Below are 22,279 nucleotides of genomic sequence, written 5' to 3' on the forward strand. Positions count from 1 at the left end.
TATATCAAATATTCATGGGTAAATTTTGTTGTTTTTTAAGTTGCTGTTGTTATTTCTTGCCGTAATCAAATTTGCATTTTGAAAAACTGATCTTCACAGTCTTGTAGCCCTGCATTTCAGGACTCGATCCATCAGAAATAGATGTAAACTCCCTACATCTATTACCATCATGAAAGATCTGGTTAAACAGAAGCAATCTTCACATTAGGTGAACATAAAAATACCTATAAGATATATCGTCACACATATCTTGTCAGCACTTCAGTAAATAGAGGTTTACCGTAACCGATATTTCATAACTGCCTTTTACAGTTATGAAAGTCAGTATGCCAATCACTAGATGTATGGGAAGTTAATGAGATGCTGCCTCAAGGATTTAGAATGCTTCTTATTGTGCTGATTTTGCATACAAAATGTGACTGATCCCAATCGCCACACCTTTCCAGTTTCTATTGAAATATCTTATCAGGAAAAACAGAAGAGGGTCATTTATTTGTTTTAAAATCTACACTCCCCACACCGAAGTATCTTTTGCTATCAGCAATAAGACATGAGGCATTATATTAAAAGTCTCCAAACTCAATAAACTAGATGGCAGGTACCATATGTAATCACCTGGAAAAATGACTGCATTTGGTGCTGCCAAGAGTCAGAATGCCTGCCTCCATTGGCGCCTCCCTATACATTAATCAATCTTGATTTCACCAGTGGCATCTTAAGCAGGCACTGCTGAGAAATAGGAAAAAACCAGAATTACTGTACACATTTTTTCTGACTGGCAAAATAGAATTTATTCAGCAGTAGCATCACATTACCACACAATGAAATAAAACATGAGCCAGAGATCAATTTGGTGATCCCTGTTGCTTGTGCCCCCCCCCCTGCACCTGTCTTATCTTCCCAGGCTCTCTCAAGTCTGCTACTACCTAAAAGAGGTGATTCCCCCATCACCACCACCTAGTCCACACATCTTCCCTTCCTTGCTTGTTTGTTATTCCTTTCTATTACTATGCAAAGCTTGCTGTATTGCACTTTCTGCACTGCACAGATGAACAAACACACAATTCGGGTGAAAATAAATTAAGGTTATTTGGAGGGGGATGGGAAGGAGGAAGTAAAAGGTAGTCCATGGTCAAAATCCAATTTAATGCTAGCTGAATGAAAATCCCTGCTAGCACAATTGTACTGCGTTATAACCTTGTACAGGCATCACACAACTTGCACTGGCAAAATCACATAACTGGCTACACTGCATAACCTCACTTATGCCATATATTATGAAAATCATAAAGGGATAGAAAGAACCTAGACTTAGCAAAATTGTCCAAGATGCAGTACTTTAACCAAGAAAAACAAGTAGAGTGAGCAATTTTATCCAAAGCTACCCAAAATGATATGAAAAAAATCTTGCTATGTGCAGTTTGCACTAATTTAGAGCTGACTCTCCTAATCCAACATATCAAAAAAGGGGCATTTACATACTATATTTCATCACCTAATAAACACATTTTCCCCCACTTTTCCATAAAAAAAGGAGAAGTGCAATTATTATGGGAGGAAAAATTATGTTGGTTTTTACAATAATAAAACGCCATACCTCCAAAGGGGGGGGGGGGGGGGAGGATGATCCAGCCTCAAACAAACAGTTCCATTTATGCTTGGTTTCTTAAAACTGTAGAGCCAGTTGGAGCTGATTTTCCCTTCCTTCCTTCCTTCCTTCCTTCCATCCATCCATCCATCCATCCATCCTTCCTCTCTACTTCTAAGACAAAGCAGTTTAAAAACTATAACATGATGGGGTCTGGAGCTGCACTCTTGCCTCCTCCTGCCTTCTTCCAAGACAAGGCAGTTTACAAAACCTGGAATTGAATTCTTTGGAGAAAAGAAGCAAGAGGAAAGATCAGAGTTCCAGTGATCCCCATTCCAGATTTTTTTAAAACTACCCTGCCTCTGAGGAAGGAGAAAGGAGAGAAAAGTGGAGCTTCAGAGACCTTAATTTGTAGTTTTTAAATGACTTTGCCTTCAGAGAAAGAAAGAAGGAAGGAAGGAAGGAAGGAAGGAAGGAAGGAAGGAAGGAAGGAAGGATCAGCCTCAAATGGGGGTGCAACTATTATGCAAGGAAATAAGGTAATTCTTTTCAATCTCCTTGGAAAAGAAACAATATTTTTGGAGGAGGTAATGAGGAAGCGTAACTAATAGCCGAGTCCTCTTCCTCTCTTCCACCAAACCACGAAGATAATTTGCAAATGGATTTCCCAGGTCCTTTCCAGTGCATCCCCCGCCCCTATTGAGACAGGTTGAAAGAGAGGGAATGGCATTAACTTTTTGATTTGAGAATTTTGACTGCCATCTTATTAGAATGTGCCCCTTCGGATATTAAAGCTCCAAGTACTGCTTCTTGGTAACCTGTCAAAGTCCTGCCCAGAGAGTCTCTTGTAAATCAGCCAAGCACATGAACATAGTCCAGAGGCAGTACTAAGTCAACACATTCATCAGTCAGCCAAGCAAGGAGAAGGAAAGAGGGTAAACCAAAGTCTATTACAATATTATGAAGTCAAGATAGCTCACCAACACAGTTTCCAAGTATAGTCTGCAATCTACAATCCAAAATCCAAGGTACAGTCCATATTTCAAGAACCAAGAGTCAATAGTATACATATAACTTCAGGCTGCAGCTCCTAACACCAACATTGCTACTTGGCATAAAAAATGTTTCAAAAGTCATTACAAAATTTGGGGGCACTGGCATTTCATTTCCAAAGTGTTTCTAATGTATAGTTAATGAAAATTTTGTTACTATAACGAGAGTAACAAAATTTCATTACTTTTTTGTTGTAGTAACTGTGCATAATTACTATAATTGGGGAAAATTAAGGGGCGCCTTTCTGCCTCATTTGTTCAGCTATTGGGATGAAACTTGCTATAATGGTGGAACACATTTTCCACTGTTAACCCATAAGCTTTCAGAATGTTTCACTTATCCACAGATTTCTGTGGAATTTTCAAAGTTTTTAAAAACAACATTTTTTCAACAAAAAAAATACAAGAGCTATCTTCTTGAATTTTCTATACAATGACACAAGATAACAGGGGATCATTCCCCTCAACTTTCAGAAATAGTCATACATCTACTGATTTTAGTTTTTTTTTACAATTTTAACAAAAATGAGGGGTTTTTTAAAGTCATAATAGCTATCTTATTGAATGTCCCTCATATTAACCACTAGAAACTAATATTAAACAGTTCTATATTTTCATAGAATCCTAGAGTTGGAGGGTTTCTCCAAGGGCCATATAGTCCAACTCTTTTTTTCCAGGCAGAAGGCCACCAACAAAACTTTTCTGACAGATGGCCATCCAGCCTCTAAACTAATTAATATGCTTCCCCTATTGAATTGGAAGGGACCCCAGCAGCCATCAATTTAGGGATTGCTTCCCAGCCCGGCACAGAGATTTACTTACTAAAAGTATCAGTCAGTCAGTCCTCTTAGCAGATTCAACCATTCATTGGAACTCTGGCTGGTTGCTGCTACGGAGGGAAAATAGCTCTTCCCTATCCTGATTGAGGCTTTTGATGCAAACAGAAGTCTGGGAAATGTAGTTTAGGGCAGGGCTTTTTGAATTTTCTGTCATAGGGCTCCTTGCCATCACAAACTACATTTCCCAGAGTTCAGTGTTTTCTTTCCCAGCAAACTCTGCTCTCTGTTTTCTCTCTCCTAATGGCGAGAGGCCATTAATGTAAAGAGGAAAGGCAGCTTATTTGGCTTTGTTTTCCTTCCTTGTGCTGAAAATAAAACTGACTTTAGGAAGCTTCCAAGATGTACAGATTGCAAACGAAAAATATTGGGTAAATTTAGATTCTTAAGTTTTTGGTGCCCATGCCCACGTGCTGGATATTGCCTCGTAAGTATTAATTTAACAAATTTGTTATGACTTACGAGGACTAACGAAAAAATGTACACTCTAGATGTTACCAACAACTAGTTATTCCAAGCTCCTGCTATTTATGCAGATCTCTCAGGTGATCCCACTTGCAGGCACTCTTCTCAGGCAAATGATTTGATCTACGCACTTGAATACCAATTGTTCTAAATTGTAGCTGGTCTGGAATACTTAATTCCTGGTCTTTCATCTCAAGACCCTTATCCTGGCCTTGCTCTGTGCCCAGAGGAGTGGTAAGTCTTTCATTGTCCACTTGGGGTTGCTGTTGTTCCTGCTCTGAAGTGGTGAATTCTTCACTGTCTTGCTGCACATGCTACTGCTCTGTATTTTAGCCCTCCTTGAATACTGGTAGAAGTCATCCTTCCTTGTTGTCAGCACTAATCATGACACAACCACATATAATCTTCCTTTATTTTAAAATACTTTCCATATATACACATAGATGGGTTTGACAATTGCAAATTTGATTATTCACAGATATTTGTTTAAAACGTTCCCTCGAGGATTATCTTGATTCTCCACTGCAACTCTACAGTCAACTTCCACCAAACATTTATCATACAGTCATGCTGCAAGATTTCTAGAGATACCTCTCTAGGAATATTAGGTCATCCAATGTGATCCTATGGTCAACCTTTGGTGGACGTTACTGGAGAACCTAAAGAATTCTAAAGAGATGTTCTTTTAGATTTAAAAAATAGCCATTTTTATTTGCAGTTTTTCACTTTCATGGAAGTCCTGTGCCCCTAACCTCAGTGAATGTGAAAGATAACTGCATATCAATTTAGGAAAGACTTTGTTACATTGGTTGCTAAAGGAAAGCAAATGTCAGTTGCCACCTTCCCCCAAAATCAACAGAAACGACACAATCGTTCTGCTCAGAATGTTTTTGTCCTTCAAATGTATCTATCATGTGGAAGTCTCACCCCATCAATACATTTCAGAGCTCTCTCTATCTTACAGCACTTCCTGGTATAATCCTACAGTTATTTCTCCAATTTCTTTGCATACATGTTCAGAAATAGCACTGGGAATTGATGCACAGTGTTAATAATGCAGCTTCTTTGAGGACTTCATTTGAACTAGAAAGCCTAAAATTAGTAAAGAATGTCTTTTTCCCATTCATTAAACTTTTCTTCATTGATGCATAAACTGAATTCTCCACTGAACCTCCGTAGAATATATGGAGCTCATCGGAATCCTTTCAACTTAGATCTAAACCCACCAATTTGCATTTGCCACTGAAGACATCTCACTGTTTATGCTACGATGTACTGAGGACTTCTGTGATAATTGTCTGGAAGCAATTGGCTAAACTACAGTGATGCCATGTGATATTTTGCAAATGTTCCAAGAGCTCAGAGAATAAAGCTATCAGCAATACAATTATCTTCGTCCAGATTCTCTGAGTGAAGGGAAAGTTGAAAGGCTGGATGGGATTAAAAGATAGGCGGGACTATGTGAAGCCATGTCTCAGGAGACAGAGAAGTTAAAGAACAGGATAGATGTAGTGAAAAGAGAGAGCAGGCAAGGAAATGAGACAAATGAAGAGCATACAGAGAGGGAAAAAACTAAGCAGGAAAGAAATAGGCTATCGAAAAAGTTCTTAAATGGCTAGGAGGGGCTCTTGCCTATTAAAAGGAATATGTGATGAAATATGAGTCTGTCAGTAACAGGAGGGGTCTAATGAAATACAGTGTTGCTAAAGGAACATGAAAAATACCAGTTTAGGTTGGATATCTCTTATCCAAAATGCCTGTGACGAGAAGTGCAATTGATTTTGGATTTTTGGGAGTTTTATAATACTTTCAATATATGCATATTGATACATTATGAGCCCACGGAGGGGCAGCCGGTTAAACTGTTGAGCTGTTGAACTTGCCTACCAAAAGGTCGACGGTACGAATCTGGGGAACACGATGAGCTCTCGCTGTTAGCCCCAGCTTCTGCCAACCTAGCAAACATGCAAATGTGAGTAGTACTGCTTCTAGGGGAAGGTAACGGCGCTCCAGGCAGTCATGCCAACCACATGACCTTAGAGGTGTCTACAGATAAGGCCAGCTCTTCAGCTTACAAATGGAGATGAGCACCATCCCACAAAGTCGGACACAACTAAAGTTAATGTCAAGGAGAAACCTTACCTTTTACATTATGAGATATCTTGGAGACAGTTTATAAGTACCTTACATACATAGGCTGAAAGTAATTTTGTACAATATTTTAAATAACAATTATACATTGAACTATCAGAAAACAAAGGGATTACTATCTCAACTACCCATATGAACATATTTGTTTTTTCTAGCATTTCAGATTTCAGAATTTCAGATGAGAAATGCTCAACCTATATCACATTAAACCACAAAGTTCGGAAAAAGTGGTGGCAGAGAGATGAAACTAATAAAAGGAGAGACTAAGAAACAATAAGGGTAGGGGCAGATTCTCAGGAATCTTCAGGAAAGGCTGGGAGCTGTTTGCTTATAACTGAAAACGACAGGAGTTTTGGAAGCCAAGTAGCTGTCAGTCAGGGAGCCAAGTTCTCCGGAACAAATGAGAAATAAGGATGGTTGTCATATGCCAAGAACTAATCATGTTAACATTTTTGGTAAGAATGAAATCAACTTGGGCATCTCCGCACCATTGTACAGTATGAGTACATCATTTCTATCACTGGAATAATACAAAAGACTAAGTCTCAAAGGCTAAATGGATTTCTTAGCCCCTGGCCTAATCTACCTAAAATATTCTGAAATTCCGAAAATCAAACTGTGATCATCCTTACCTTTCAATTGTGTCTGTGCATGCCTTCAAGTCACCTGTTTATTTATGGCCACTCCATGGATTTCATAGGGTTTTATTAGACAAGGAATTTGGGTATTACCAGTTGCTTCCTATATCTAGTACAGTGTTTCTCAACTTTCCTAATGCTGCAACCCCTTAATACAGTTCCTCATGTTGTGGTGACCCCCAACCATAAAATTATTTTTTTTGCAACTTTATAATGGTAATTTTACTACTGTTGTGAATTGTAATGTAAATATCTGATATGCAGGATGTAGTTTCATTCATTGGACCAAATTTGGCACAAATACCTGATATGTCCAAATTTGAATACTGGTGGGGTTGGGAGGGCTTGATTTTGTTATTGGGGAGTTGTAGTTGCTGGGATTTATAGTTCACCTACAATCAAAGAGCATTTTGAACTCCACCAATGATGGAATTGAACCAATCTTGGTACACAGAACTCCCATGACCAAGAGGAAATACTGGAAGGGCACTGACCTTGAGTTTTGGAGTTGTAGTTCACCTACATCCAAAGAGGACCGTGGACTCAAACAATCATAGATCTGGACCAAACCCGGCACAAATACTCAATATGCCCAAATGAGATCACTGGTAGAGTTTGGGAACATTAGACCTTGACATTTGCTGGGATTTATAGTTCACCTACAATCAAAGAGCATTCAGAACCCCACCAATGATGTAATTGGGTCAAACTTCCCACACAGAACCCCCATGCCTTGAATGGACTCATTGCCTGAGCCTCCCTCCAGCCTTGCACGCTCTCCCTCGCCCACGTATGCACACCGTGCTGCCATGTGCCGAGCATGCCTGCTCTCACCTCCCTGCTTGGAGTCTCAGAAACAGCCCTCCCCTTGGCTGAGAGCCCAGTCAATCGCAGTAAAGGAGGGCTTTGGTGGGAGGATTCACTGTCTATTTCCAAAAAGGAAGAGAATGATAGGTGGAGATCTTCAGCCTTCTCTGTCAAAGGGGTTCCTAAGACCATCAGAAATATATGTTTTCTGATGGTCTTTGGCAACCCCTCTGAAACACCCTCATGACCCCCCCCCCCCCGGGCCCGACCCCGACCCCCAGGTTGAGGAAACACTGATCTAGTAGGTATTTGGAGACAGCATCTGTTGTCACTTAACATGAAAGAAGATATTATGTCGTGGGCAAAACACCATTTGCCAGAAGCTGCCTATAAGCAAACAGACATTAGGTATATCACAACACACCAAGGAGAAAAGAAGACAGGAATTACGGAAGACAGGAATTACTTTTAAGTGCCCAAGTCTGGAAAAAATGCCTTAATCATTAAACTTCAACATCACAAATCATGCAAAATGAAAGACTTCTACCAGTTGCCTCTCCAGATACACATTAGGAAACAAGAGACATTATGAAAGCCTCTGATAATTATGAAATCTATATTATTACAACAAAGTATTTTATGAAAAGAAAGTTCTACATATCAGGAGTCCCAAACTATAAATCTGGTCAAGACACATAAGTCCTCTTTTCTAAACGTGGGAGATGTCCATGCCTCTTGCAACAAAGTAACAGTGAATGGGAACGTATGTGAGGATGTGAAGCAACAGTGAAGTAGCAAAAAAAAAAAACAGCTTAAGAAAACTGCAATATTTTATAATGATGAAATCCTGTGTTCCAAAAGGGCCCTTTGAATAACTTTTGAATATCGGGCATAGAGAAAGTCTGGGCAAGTTGCACTATTTGTATTCATTTATTATGCTTATTTATATCCTGCTTTTCCTCTCCATATGAAGACCCAGCTGTCTTCATATGGAGAGGAAAAATTGTATTGTAAAAGCATGACAATACAACTTAAAATATACAAATGTACAAATATTAAAACAGTATTAAACATCATTAATATTGAAAACAATTCAGCTTAAATCCATAAAAGATCAGAGAGAGATGAATAGATATAGTAAAAGATTATGTATCTGCAGCCAGATAAATAATCATGTTGTCTCAGATATGTTTAATTATGTTATTTTATAGGTCTATTATGACTATAATCAAATGAAATCACTAACTGCCATGTCTCCATTCTCTTGGGTTTTGTAGTTTCTCCTTAGATTTCAATTCAGGAGAGTGCACGGAAGGCCTTTAGCAGATAATTCCAACTGTCATCTTCATATCTGTGGTGGATACATTCCCAGACTTCACGTAATACTTGAAAGGATGGAAAATAGGAACTCTATTTATTTCCATTGTGATGAATGATAGAGGTACCAAAAAGAGGGTATAACATTTTTACAGAAGGCCCTGAGTGAAAATGGGAAGTCATGGATAAGTAGAACTGCATACATGGTTTTTATGGATACTGTACCACATGAGTCTAAAAATCACAGTATTCCATATGTAAAAGATATAATAATAATTTAAATACTGTAACTGCAGTGTTAATACAGCAAAATCCATCAAAAGCTGTCCCAGTAAGGGTGGCAAGCCATTACTTCAGTCAATAGACAACACTATAAAAGAGATCTAGTTAAGCAGGTACACAGGCCAGCACTTAAAACCGGTAGCCAAAAAAGTGATAGAAACTGTACATATGAAATCATGACCACCATAGAAACAACATATAATTCAAGAGACTGTTGAAATAGAGCAGAAGCAAGATCGTGAGAGCCTTGGACCCATTGCAGGGTTAATACAAGCCTCCTGGTTGAGATATTACTTCCCTTACACTCTGATGTTACACTCTGAGGGTGTATGGTAAGAAATACATAGATAGAGATCTCAATTAGTTTAGAAGCATTAGAATAGTAGCTATAATCAAGCCGAGTAGTCTTTGACCTCCAAAGTACCTGAGAGAAGATGAATCCAAGCACAATCAGCTTGGAAAGTCAGGGGGGAAATGCATACACATAGAAACAGACGCTATAACTCTATCTGAGAATCCTGTTATGCTACAGGAAGAAAAACACTCAAAAGGTATTGCACTGAGCTCTCAACAAAATACTAGTTCCATCATTCCAAGATGCATGCTTACTTGACCTTCATATAAGTTCTGGATAGATTCATCAGTCTGCTGAGGTTTTGAATGGGAAATTAAAAGGAAAGGGAATTTCTGTATACATAGATGTGGACTTTAATAGCCTTTGATCGATGGTTTCCTTTCGCTTAAGGCTCATCATTAAATTTCCCACTAAAACCTCACCACTCACTTGGCATGGCGAACACACTGGTGATTAAAATTTACCGCTGTAGTTTTGTCTTAATACAAAATTAACTTTCATCAGTAATGGCTGGGGCTGGATGTGTAATATGTTCTTGGATTTTATTCAGAACTCCACCGATCACGTTTTCAGTGACCAGGTATTTTGGATTATAGGTCACATCAGTCTCAGCTAGCAAAAACTGGCTGCAGGGCATCACAACAGATACAGATAATCTCAATAATTACAAAATGTGAAATGAAACAGCAAGTATAAAGGTCAAAGCAGTCTTACATGGGAGTGGCACTCACATAAGAGCAGATTCACAATTCTGGAAGATAAAATAATGATGACCAAAAGCTGAAATGGCTTTCAAATGATTTTACGCAGATTTGTGCCATTTTGTGACTGGTTTCATTCCTGAACTACTATTTTGTGGCTAGTGGGTCTCCCTAATTTTGGCTCTTTGAAGAGCACTTTGTGCATGTAATCATGTACATGTCCACCAGTGTTTCTCAACCTTCCAAATGCCACGACCCCTTAATACAGTTCCTCATGTTGTGGTGACCCCCAACCATAAAAAAAATTTTTGTTGCTAATTCATATCTGTAACTTTGCTGCTGTTATGAATTATACTGTAAATATCTGATATGAAGAATGTATTTTATTCACTGGGCCAAATTTGGCACAAATATCTGATATGCCCAAATTTGAATATTGGTGAGGTTGAGGGGGATTAATTTTATCATTCGGGAGTTGTAGTTGCTGGGAATTATAGTTAACCTATAATCAAAGAGCATTCTGAACTCCACCAATGATGGAATTGAACCAAACTTGGCACAGAGAACTCCCATGACCAACAGAAAATACTGGAAGGGTTGGCATTGACCTTGAGTTTTAGAGCAGTGGTTCACCTAAATCCAAAGGGCACTGTGGACTCAAACAATGATAGATCTGAACCAAACTTGGCTCGAATACTCAATATGCCCAAATGTGAAAACTGGTGGGTTTTGGGAAAATAGACCTTGACATTTGAGAGTTATAGTTGCTGGGATTTACAATTCACCTACAAAGAGCATTCGGACCCCCACCAATAGAATTGGGCCAAACTTCCCACACAGAACCCCCCATGACCAACACAAAATACTGTGCTTTCTGCTTGTCTTTGGCAACCCCTGAGGCCCCCCCACAAGTCCTGACCCCCAAGCCAAGAAGCACCAGAAAACAAAGGTGCCATTGTCTCAGCCACGCATGTGGGTAATTTTGGATTTTGGTATATTTGGCGTTGGGAATTCCAAATAAAGGATATTCAACCTGTATTTAATTATTTTAAAACTTTTGTATAAATAATGTTTAAAGTGTTGTTGAAAGCTTTCATGGCATGAATCACTGGGTTCCTGTGATTTTTCCAAGCTGTATGGGCATGTTTCAGAAGCATTTCAGAAGCATGTTTCAGCGAGGGGGGTTTCCTTGGAAACCTCTACTGGCAACGAGAGACCTTGGAGATAAGACCCGGGATGAGGACGCCGACCTAACGGGATGGTATTGCGGCTTACCGCCTCCATTAAGATTAATTAATTGGAGTTACAAAGAAACAAAAAGTAAAGAGAGATAAAGGAAACGGAGGGAAGAAAGAGCAAAGAGCAAAGAAAGGAAACTTGCTGAATAAGCTACCCATAGAGACTGGACATAAGAGTAAATTATTTGTTTGAATGGGAGCTCTTTGAAGTCGAACTATTTACAAACTACAAATTACAAATTACTCAAAATGATGGCGGCGTGGTAAGCAGCGAACCTTCTTCCCGGGGTAAGAGAGGGGCCTCAATTTACCTTATTCTGGCTCTATTTCCCCTTTTGGACTCCTAAAAAACCGCCCCACACAAACAGTAATTCCCAGGGTCACGAACGTGAGCTTGGAGACCTGTTTCGGGGAGCGTCGGAGAAAGTAGACGAACAAACGGGGAAGGAGGAAAGGAGAAGACAACTGGGCCACCGCCATTGTTGGCCCCAAGCTCCCTACCTCCCAGCTACTGGACCCCTTCTGGACCCCCTTACACCCTCCAGTCTCCAGCTTCGATAATCTTAGCTTGGACGTTGTACCTGGACGGAGAAGTGGAGGCTTTGTTCGGCTTTGTTCGGCTGCTTGGCCGCCCAGCGGGTTGGCAGACTGACCTCCGAGAGGGCTGTTTTCACCCACGCCGCCCCCTCCTGCTCGGCCCAGCCGGTTTGCGTTCCAGCTGCAGCCTCGGACATCTGGCTGCTTCAGCCGTGCGAGTCGGCTCCCCAGAAGAGAAGAGTGGAGGTGGAGCGAGGCCCACCTCTAGTTGGGTCCGAGCACGCTCCCTCCCAAACCACAGATTAGTCGACCGGAGCTTTTGGGGCCGGGATAACTCGCAGTTTGCTGGCCTTGTCGGCGTGCGGCGCTAGGACCCCGGGGTGGCTTGAGTTGCCGCCCCAGGTCTTGACGCGGCCGCCATCTTGGTTCGTGGTGCGGTTATCGCGGCGGCTCCCTGCGGCCAAAACTGGCCTTCTGTGCTCCGGGAGCAGGCACATCCATCAGCTTAGCCCCTGCGCTTCATCGCCCGGCGAAGCCATCGACTGGTCGGCAGGGCTGCCGTTCGGACATTAGCGGCTCTTCGACATCTCCTGCTCGGCGGCTTGGCGGCGTTGGAGCCTAGAGCGTGGTCGGTGGTTGTCATCTCTAGCCGCCCTTCCAGACGCCTAGGCTTTCCATCTGATGCTCTCCCCTTCCCCAGGGAAGTCTGCCCTGGCTGGCCTGGTTTGGGTCAGAGCCACTATCTATTGTGCCGACCGCTGTGCTGTTCAATTTACTGTGCTGTCCACCTGCGTGTCCATCCTTTACCATCGGGCCGATTTCGGCCGTTGATCATCTTTGCGGACACTAGCTTTATCTCCGGAAGGACCAATACCAATCCACCTTTTGATCCATTTTCAGTCGTTCATTGCCTTGATTTTGTGTGTCTTAACATCTCTACCAACAGATTATGTGGTGCTGTTATTTTGTACAATTCTAGCACTTTATATTATCAGCACCGTAATCCTTTAGCACTTTAAATTGTTATCCTGTACTGTATTGGTTACTATCCAGGTGCTAGTCCCTAGCTTCTGAAATTGGGGTTCCTCCATGACGCACCTTATTTTAGCACTTTAGAACAATCTCAATAACCTTTTGCACTTTAAGACCTGGGAGGTTGCTACAACCACTGGCTGCACTTTAAGAACTTTGGTAGCTTTAGTGTGAGTGTTACTATCCTCCTTTGCATTTTAAGAACTGTAAGAGTTATACAACCACAAGCTGCACTTTACGAACTTTGGTAGCTTTATTGAGACTGCTAACATCTACCACCCATGCTAGTTCCGATCTCCTGGTATCTTGTAACTCTGCTGTTAGCTGCCTGCGGGAGAGGTAAGGAGGGGAGTGAATTGGAGATCCCAGTGCGAGTTAAACCGGTGATAAATCATATAACCAGCAGTGAAGCATGGGGTGAAAATAGGAAGGTAGACTGCGTCATGGAGGAGGGAGGGTGTTCCATTGGTCGGGGAGCCCCCATAGAAGTCGTGGTGGGGATGGGGAGATACGGGAAAAGGAGACCTCGAATTCGGCCTAGGGATCGTACAACAACATTAGTAACTCCAACTCGGTCTCCTGATATGGTGAATTGGTGTAACCAGGTCGGCGGTCCCCCCGGATTGAAGGTGGTGCTGTTGAACGCCAGATCTGTCAATGGCAAAACAGCTTTCATCCAGGATTTAATCCTGGATGAACGGGCAGATCTGGCGTGCATCACGGAGACCTGGCTGGACGAAGCTGGAGGTGTGAATTTGACCCAGCTTTGCCCGCCAGGTTTCTCCGTGCAGCACCAACCAAAATCCGGGGGGCGGGGAGGCGGGGTTGCAGTGATCTATAGAGACTCCATTCTTCTGACCAGGGCCCCCATCCCACAGTCAACAAATTTTGAATGCGTCCACCTGAGGGTGGGTGACCGGGACAGATTAGGGATTCTGTTAGTGTACCGTCCACCTCGCTGCACTACAGACTCCCTGACTGAGCTAGCGGGGGTGATCTCGGACCTGGCATTGGAGTCCCAGCGGCTGCTTGTGCTGGGGGACTTCAATGTCCACGCCGAGACCACCCTATCGGGAGCGGCTCAGGACTTCATGTCTACCATGGCAACCATGGGGCTGTCCCAACAGGTATCTGGCCCCACCCACAGTGCTGGACATACATTGGACTTGGTTTTCTGCCAGGGATGGGAGGAAGGTGGCGGTGTTGAGGAGTTATCCATCTCTCCGTTGCCATGGACCGACCACCACCTGGTCAGCTTTAGATTAACTGCACCCCCTAACCTCTGCAGAGGTGGAGGACCCATTAAGTTGGTCCGCCCCAGGAGGCTTATGGATCCGGATGGATTCCTGACGGCTCTTGGGGAATTTCCCGCCGCCTCGGTTGGTGATCCTGTTGATGCCCTGGTCGCTCTCTGGAATGGGGAGATGACTAGGACAATAAACACGATCGCTCCAGAACGTCCCCTCTCAAGTAGCCGAGCTAAACCAGCTCCTTGGTTCACTGAGGAGCTGGCAGCGTTGAAGCGAAAGAAGAGGGAACTAGAGAGCGTGTGGCGTTCGAATCCGAGCGAGCCAAATCGAACACGGTTTATGTCCTTCTTAAGGGCATATGCCGCGGCAATAAAAGCCGCAAAGAAGACCTTCTTTGCGGCCACTATTGCGTCTGCAAAGAACCATCCGGCCGAACTGTTCCGAGTTGTCAGAGGCCTGTTAAAACCCACCATTCAGGATGGGTGCCCTGATGACTCGGCAGCTCGCTGTGAAGCCTTTGCTCAGTTCTTTGCAGACAAAGTCGCTTTGATCCGCTCTGGTCTGGACACCATATTAACGGCAGTCTCTGAGAATGTAACACGAGCATCTGCTTGTCCGGTTTTGATGGATTCATTTCAATTGGTTCAATCCGAGGATGTGGACAAGGTGCTTGGAGGAATGAGAGCTACCACATGCATCCTAGACCCCTGCCCATCCTGGCTTCTGAAGGAGGCCAGAGGGGGATTGGCCGAGTGGGTGAAGGTGGTGGTTAATGCCTCCCTCCGGGAAGGCATCTTTCCAGCCAGCTTAAAGCAAGCTGTAATAAAACCGCTGTTGAAAAAACCATCACTGGACCCCACTCAATTCGTCAACTTCCGGCCTGTTTCCAATCTCCCCTTTTTGGGCAAAGTCCTGGAACGTGTGGTGGCCTCACAACTCCAGGCATTCTTGGTAGACACGGATTATCTGGATCCGGCACAGTCTGGCTTCAGGCCGGGGCATGGTACTGAGACAGCCTTGGTCGCCTTAGTGGATGATCTGCGCCGGGAGCTCGACAGGGGGAGTGTGTCCCTGTTGGTGCTTCTGGACCTCTCAGCGGCCTTCGATACTGTCGACCACGGTATCCTTCTGAGACGCCTCGCGGGAATGGGTCTTGGAGGAACTGTTTTACAGTGGCTCCGCTCATTCCTTGAGGGTCGGTCTCAGAAGGTGTTACTGGGAGACTCCTGTTCAACCCCACAACCTTTGTCTTGTGGGGTTCCTCAGGGCTCAATATTGTCTCCCATGTTGTTCAACATCTACATGAAGCCGCTGGGTGAGATCATCCGGAGTTTCGGAGTGCGATGTCATCTGTACGCGGATGATGTCCAACTCTGTCACTCCTTTCCACCTGCTACTAAGGAGGCTGTCGAGGTCCTGAACCGGTGCTTGGCCGCTGTGACGGTCTGGATGGGGGCGAACAAATTGAAATTGAATCCAGACAAGACAGAGGTACTCCTGGTCAGTCGCAAGGCCGAACAGGGTATAGGGTTACAGCCTGTGTTGGATGGGGTCGCACTCCCCCTGAAGACGCAGGTTCGCAGTTTGGGTGTGATCCTGGACTCATCGCTGAGCCTGGAGCCCCAGGTTTCGGCGGTGACCAGGGGAGCATTCGAACAGTTAAAACTCGTGCGCCAACTGCGCCCGTACCTTGGGAAGTCTGACTTGGCCACGGTAGTCCACGCTCTGGTTACATCCCGTTTGGACTACTGCAACGCTCTCTACGTGGGGTTGCCTTTGAAGACGGCCCGGAAGCTCCAACTAGTCCAACGTTCGGCAGCCATGATACTAACGGGAGCGGAGCGCAGGGAGCATACAACTCCTCTGCTGCACCAGCTCCACTGGCTGCCGATCTGCTACCGGGCTCAATTCAAAGTGCTGGCGTTGGCCTTTAAAGCCCTAAACGGTTCTGGCCCAACTTACCTATCCGAACGTATCTCGGCCTATCAGCCCGCCAGGACCCTAAGATCTTCTGGGGAGGCCCTGCTCTCTATCCCGCCTGCTTCACAGGTGCGGCTGGCGGGTACGAGAGACAGGGCCTTTTCTGTGGTGGCCCCGCGGCTATGGAACGCCCTGCCCTTGGAGGTAAGATCAGCCCCTTCATTGATGATATTCCGAAGAAGATTGAAGACCTGGATGTTTAAGCAGGCATTTGGTTAACCCAATGCAACGAATGGTAACTGACTAAAAGACTGGCAATATGGATGACGAACTGGATCACGTTTTTAGTTAAGAGTCGAACTGGATTGGTATTGATGTATGAATTGTGCTTTTATGTTTTTTATGTTTTTTATGCTTTTAACTGTATACTGTTGATTGTTATATTATGTTGTAAACCGCGTTGAGTCGCCGGCTAGGCTGAGAAACGGCGGTATATAAATATAGCAAATAATAAATAATAAATAAATAAATTTTCTCCTGACGTTTCACCCACATCAATGGCAGGCATCCTCAGAGGTTGAGTGGTCTGTTGGAACGTAAGCAAGTGAGGTTTATATATCTGTGGAATGTCCAGGGTGGGAGAAAGAACTCTTGTCTGTTTGAGGCAAGTGTGAATGTTGCGATTAGCTACCTTGATTAGCATTGAATAGCCTTGCAGCTTCAAAGCCTGATTGCTATATATATAAACCTCACTTACCTATTTTCCAACAGACCTCACAACCTCTGAGGTTGCCTACCACAGATGTGGGCAAAACATCCGGAGAGAACGTTTCTGGAACATGGCTATACAGCCAGAAAAACTCACAACAACCCAATATTTGAAGTGCATCTCGGAAGGAAGGATGGAAGGAGTGCTATAGTCTGCCTTTAATCCTTCATGAAGAAAGGTGGGATACAAACTGAATAAACAAAAAAAGGTTGATGCACTGACCATTCTACAGCATGCATCTCGATTCAAACCATATTCTAGAACATCTAGATTCTAGAGGATCTAGAGGGATACAACTTGGTACAAGAATATGAGTGCCTCTAAATATCACAAAACGAATGTAAGTCTGAAGAGGTCTTCCAAGTATATTTGGCTAAAAATTGTGACATAGTTCCTAGGACCAAGAACAATGATAATGACATTCCCAATCATGGGACCTGTGCAATTGCACTGTGCACAATGCATTATTAATAGAACCCCATTCAGAAATGAGACTGTTCAACTTATGCCGGGGAGCACTGTTAGTATGCAGCCCATGCCCATTTCTTCCCCTACAAGCAATCAGGCAAGTGCCTGAAAGGGACTTTAGTTATGCATTATTCTCCAATGAGATCAAGAATGAACTAAGCATTGCTCATGCATCTAGGCTAAGTAGTGTAACAAGTTAAAAGGCTGGCATTGCCAAGTTGCCAGCAGCAGATAGGTGTCTCTTACAGCTGCAGATAGGTGTCTCAAATTCAGACAAAAGCTGTTGTTTCTCCTATGTTGTTCTTTGCTACAGGCTTAATTTCACATGTTGCTTTTCTTTTCACATTAGTGGTCAATCACTAGCTGCTTAAAGATTGTTGATATCTTTCAGATATCCCACTGCAGCTATCAATTTGAAATATGCAGCCACGAAACTGTAAACAAGGGCAAGATGTTGCATCTTTAGGGGAATTAAAATATAAGCTTGCTTGGATCTTCATAAGTTCAACTTTCAGTAGTATGCCATAGCTACTGAAGGATGGGGCCGCTAGTGAGGTACAGAAGTGGGTGAGCACCATTTTAACTCAATGCTAAATTTTGTATGGCTACAACCTATTGAATCTACAGATTCAATCATCCATGGATGCTATTATTATTATTATTATTACTATTATTATTATTATTATTATTATTATTATTATTTATACCCCACTTTTTCTCTCCACAAAAAAAGATGCAAAGCAGCTTAAAAAGGTGGTTTGAAAATATTTTTTAAAAATTAAAAGCAAACTTCAATTTTACCATTTTATATCAAGCAAGCCATTTCACTATACCATTGTATATAATGGAGGATATCCATGGTAGGTCTTGGAACAACACCCCAGTGGATAACAAGGACCCACAAAATGTTAAAGTGTAATAACGGAAGTTCAATAAAATTACAAAATTGTTGGGATTTTTTTTTCAGGAGTGACTTGAGAAACTGCAAGTCGCTCCTGGTGTGTGAGAGAATTGGTCATATGCAAGGACGTTGCCCAGGGGACACCCGGATGATTGATGCTTTACCATCCTGTGGGAGGCTTCTCTCGTGTCCCCGCAGATGACATATCCTAATCTCATGTTAGCATATGAGTTTTGTAATCCCAGTTCTATAACAACTCTCAGAAATCAATACACAAAAAGGAAACCACTATACATGAAAATGCAATGGCAGAAAAGGTGGGAGACAGTAATGCATATAACAAAAAGTACCCAGCAGAAAGTCGTAGAAGCATAACCTGATATGTCAAGGGGTTTCCACACCTCCAATTGACATTCAGAGTTCAGAAGCTAAAAACCAGAATAGCAGAAACATGAAATGTCAGGGATCAGGTGTACTGGCAAAATCACAGTGTGTCGGAAAATTGGCAAAGACCCTAGAGCACTCTACTAGCTGTTTTCAAAGTTTTGATCATTTGAATTTATGACCATAAACTATTCTGTATGATTTTGAACAAATGCCCCTCTGCTACACTTTGAGAAAAAGCTGGCAGGTCACTCAAACCATTTGCAAAGCCAAATTCACCCAATCCATAGCAAGTAGAGAGTCAAGGAGGTAACATTTCTGTTTACTTTTGACATTTTGGAAATGTTTCAGTTCTTCTGTAAAACTGTCTTCATGAAAATTAACTCTCAGATTTACAGGTATTCCAAATGGACTATTATTTTCCCACTTTCTTTCTCCAATTTTAGTAAATAGCATAAGAAAGCTAAGCTATTTAGTAACAGGAAAAAGGTGAGCTATTGCAGACAAAAGAGATAGTTAACCCAAATAGTTATTGTGGCATTAACAATGCAAAGTATTTAGAGTGAGATATTGTAGATTAGATGCTATATTTTATGTATTCTGCAAAATATAAAGCTCTGGAGCACATGTATTGGGGAAAAGAATGAACAGTAAATGTACTCTGTGACTCATATCTTTGAAGAGTTAACCATATATAATGAGGTCAGTTCTAGTAACTCAGCCACCGCAAGATTTCCCATAAATTGGTTCAATCACATTGGAGACTGCAGTCAAAAAATCAGAAGACTAGAACTTGGAAGGGCAGCTAGGAAGGAACTAGACAAGCTCTTGAAGTATATAGATGTATCACTGAATATATGACACATGCCACAGTATCTCCTATATGCCACCATATTTCCGATCTCTGGGTACGGCAATGAAAGCTCAATAGTGAAAAAAGCACATGATAAGAGAATCAACTCATTAATAATATAATACTGGTAAAAAGTTATATGGATGCCATGAAATGCTAAACAGACAAAGTAGAAGTTAGCAGGAAAAGAAGACAATCCCATTACAGATGGGTGGGTTATGACTCTTTGCAAGAGCTAACAGGCTGGTTGTTAAAAGGGTCACATTAAGAAAAGGACCACAAAAATAAGTATAAATATAAGATAATGAAAAGGTGACCCTAGCCAAAATTAAAAACAGAAGGCTGTACTTAAATAGTAAAATAGTTGTTAACCATAGTGAGTCATGCATGGTACTATTACCTGATAATGGGAATAATGGTGACCGGTTAAAGTCTTGGATGAAAAGTGGCCTTGTACCAATGGCAAGTAAAATTTCATTTGCAGTCGGATGATGGATGGCCTTGAACAAACTATTTGAAGTCCCATCTAGTTAACCAACAAAAGATCAATAAATTGATTGATAAGAGAAGACCAATTTAATCACTCTTAATAAATGGATGTGCAGATAAGGAGGATCTTGAGGCATTACATAATCTGATAAGGCAAGTGGTCTCTATATCACTTTCAATGTTACATATACACTTGCTCCATAACATGCTGCTCCTGATTGAATAATATACCCAATAATGTTGGGTGTTATCTAGGTGATATATTGAAATGTGGTGCTACAATGAGATGTTGGAAGAGAGTCGGTGCGACTTGAGCATTGGACTACCACTCTGGAGATCATGGTTCAAATTCCCACTCAACCAAGGAAACCCGCCAGGGAACCTTGGATACATCACGCTGCCTCAGCCTCAGGTAAAAGAAAAGACAAACCCTGTCTGAACAACCCAATGATAGGCTGACTTTAGGATTGCAATGATCATGGAACATCTTGAAGGCATACAACACACAGTAAAATGGGAGGAAGATTAGAGGCAGAAGTGAATACATTCATATCTTCATACCTTTCAGTGTGTATTCTAGAACCTTAGGTGGGCCGGGGGAGGGGGAGGAGTTGCAAAATCCAATGGCCAGTCCACTGCAACTCACACCAGCTTCTCCAACTGAAAGATCAAACATGTGTTCACACCAGCTTCAGACATGTATTCATGCAAGAATGTATGTTTAACTTCCTTGCACAAGCAAAAGAAATGTGCAGATGATGGATGGCAGTGGGTTGCCCCCAGCCCACTGCTGCACATCTAAGCTGCCACAATAACTAACGGAGGAGACAGCCACCTACCACATGCCTCCACTGGAACCTGTCTCTATGCAGACCCATCTCTTTCTCTGTGTCTGGTTCTAAGGGATCTTTAAAGCTAAGACACTATAGAACAGGTAGTGAACTGTGAGCAATGTACTGAGGATCAGAGAGGTTCTGCAAAGAGTTAAAAACCGATGCAATGCAACTACATGAGCAACAATTTTCCATTATCCCAGAATTCAATAGGCTCTTAGCCAGAGATTTTATAGATGCCAATTCATTTTTCATGGTATGCACAACAATCTAATAGTGTCTCTGGTCTGAAAGTAAACTGTTCAGATTAGCTTGAGATGTGGCACTTTTTCATTTCACTGATATCCATAATATATTTGGTCAATGAAATATTGATCAAACACACATTTCAAATTTAAAGATAACAAAATTGGTGTTATACTTCCACAAAATACAACATGTGCCAACCATACATGAATATTTACTTGTTATGGTTTCAACTTGAAGTACTTGCTGTGATTTCCCCTGGCCTAGTCAAATGATCCATGCAATACTCTAAAATATTTATACCTCCCAACACTTAAGCCAAAATAACAGCCACTGTTTATACTAAAATGATGGATGATGGATGTGATAGGATTTTCCCTACTAAATTACCAGTGGTGGAGGATAGGGATATGTGTTCCATTACATATAAAATGCCACCACCTGTTAGATCAGCCTCCCAACTCGGATATCTATCCAGGTGTGTAGTTGCACCTGCATGAGCTACATACTGCTGCTGAAGACCAATTTTAGATACTGTGTTGGTGTTTCTACACTCAGCATACAGTCCTATTATGTCAGTAAAATACCACATTTTGACACCTGGTGAGTTACATAAGTTCTATGTATACCATATGATAAAAATCAGATATTTATAGCCTCTCCACAAATCACTTTTTTCAAACAGCCTATATGAGTGGGATGAGATATAGACGAAAGCATCTATCATTTTAATACAGCATATGAGTTAATTAGTTGGATATACTTTAATTACTTGTCTGCCTTAATAAGAAAGTTGAAGTCTGATAGTACTTCTTCAAATCTGCAGTCCTCCTAATTATTCTTTCAGAGAAAATGGCAATCTTTTTAGATCATAGGTCAGCCATCTCCTTTACTCTCCAGTATCCGCAGCTCAAAAACAATTGAAGATGCTCAGCACTGGGGCTGATTTCATTTTTGTCCTGCTCTACCTAAATGGGCTGTTATGCCACTTAATAAAGCAAGACTATAATGATCACACTGTGCCACACAAATGGTCCATCTAGCCAGTACCAATCTCCAGCTGTGCCTGGTAATGAATACTTCAGAGACTAAGACCAAACAATTAGGGAAGACATTCAAGTCTTTTTACACACTCTTGGAAGTGATTTAGGACATTCAGCATTAATC

General features: G+C 42.2%; 1 protein-coding gene across 2 annotated transcripts in view; it reads right to left on the bottom strand.

Moving 5' to 3' along the window:
• THSD7B (thrombospondin type 1 domain containing 7B) overlaps positions 1-22,279 on the bottom strand; it is a 565,817-nt gene that overhangs the window by 503,811 nt on the left and 39,727 nt on the right. Inside the window, exon 2 of one of the 2 annotated variants that reach the window (XM_060776085.2) lies at positions 20,595-20,693. The exons of the other annotated variant lie outside the window; for it this stretch is intronic. The gene's annotated coding sequence lies outside the window, so the exon portion shown is untranslated. The remainder of the gene's footprint in view (positions 1-20,594; positions 20,694-22,279) is intronic. 2 annotated transcript variants of the gene reach the window in all.

Source organism: Anolis sagrei, chromosome 1 (assembly GCF_037176765.1).
Source record: "Anolis sagrei isolate rAnoSag1 chromosome 1, rAnoSag1.mat, whole genome shotgun sequence".
Taxonomy (NCBI): Eukaryota; Metazoa; Chordata; class Lepidosauria; order Squamata; family Dactyloidae; genus Anolis; species Anolis sagrei.